This window comes from Chelonoidis abingdonii, chromosome 3, assembly GCF_003597395.2.
Source record: "Chelonoidis abingdonii isolate Lonesome George chromosome 3, CheloAbing_2.0, whole genome shotgun sequence".
Taxonomy (NCBI): Eukaryota; Metazoa; Chordata; order Testudines; family Testudinidae; genus Chelonoidis; species Chelonoidis abingdonii.
This window is the reverse complement of record NC_133771.1, coordinates 119,785,459-119,786,776: the sequence shown is the minus strand read 5'-3', so window position 1 is coordinate 119,786,776 and position 1,318 is coordinate 119,785,459. Positions and strand designations below refer to the sequence as shown.

The 1,318-nt window shown below is 41.8% G+C and overlaps 1 protein-coding gene across 1 annotated transcript in view; it reads right to left on the bottom strand.

Moving 5' to 3' along the window:
* ESR1 (estrogen receptor 1) overlaps positions 1-1,318 on the bottom strand; it is a 184,708-nt gene that overhangs the window by 64,846 nt on the left and 118,544 nt on the right. The window lies entirely within an intron of this gene.

The following is a 1,318-nucleotide window of genomic DNA, read 5'->3' as shown; positions in this document are numbered from 1 at the left end:
CAACTCCTGATCAGACACAGGAGGAGTTGATCCAGACTGTGGGGAAGATCACTGAGGTGAGCAAATCTGCCAATAAGCGCAAAACCCACCAAGGTAGAGGAGGAACTTTGTTACACTATATAACAAGGATAAATATAAAATGATAAGATAAGATAATATATAAATATAAAATGGGAATCCTCTTGTTAAGTGAAGAGAAGCACAGAAAATACACCTGGACTGTAAGATTTCTGGAGCATTAACTGTCTTTATTCCTTGTTTGGATAGTGCTTAGCACAGTGAGGCCCTGATCCTTGATTGGGATACCTACCATAGTAGTAGTAACAGCAGCAGTTACAACACAAAATCTCCCTTTGTCGAAAAAGTTACAAGGAAAGTATTCTGAAGGAGCGTAGTGGGTTCTGTCAATGCAGAGAGAAGACAGAGGTCAGATAGGGAACTGGGGAAGAGGCTGGGAGAATAGTTTAGAACAGACGTTCTCAAACTGGGGGTCAGGACTGGGAAGTTATTATATGGGCGGTTGCGAGCTGTCAGCCTTCACCCTAAACCCTGCTTTGCCTCCAGCATTTATAATGGTGTTAAATATATAAACAAGTGTTTTTAATTTATAAGGGGGGGTCACACTCAGAGGCTTGTACTCACTTTGTTCTTTATACTCACCAGTACAAAAGTTTGAGAACCACTGGTTTAGAAGAACCACCAGAGAGTGGTCAAGAGATATCATGCTGATTGGGTGGGCCAGATATGTCATATTGGGCACTCACTGCACCCACTGAAAAGCAATTCATCTCAAGCCCTCTCAAAGGTGTCAAAATCGTCACGCTTATGGGTATGCTTTAAATATAAAAAGGGGCCCAAAATTTGGTAGCATTGACACCACACTCCCCACCTCAGCATAGTGCTCTCTTTCTGTAAACAAGGTCCATATAAATGTTTTTCAAACTTTCCCATAATGTGAACCAATGTTACAAGATAAGAAGACACACACACACACCATAAAGAAAGGGAGGGTGGCCATGACTCTCCTGAAACCTCTTCATGACCTCCAGGCTGAGGATCTCTGATCTCTATGAATAACCATCTTCCCACAGAAAATGACATTTCACTGAACTAGGGCAGTGTGAAGAGGGCAGAATTTTTATTCTAATCTACTAAGGCCTTGTCTACACGGCAGAAGTAAATCGAAGTTATCTAAATCGAATTTATAAAACCGAATTTATAAATTCGAATTAGAGCGTCCACACCACGAATCTCAAATCGAAGTTGTGCGTCCATGGCCCATGTCTTACTTCGATTTCAGGAGCAGTGCACTGTGGGT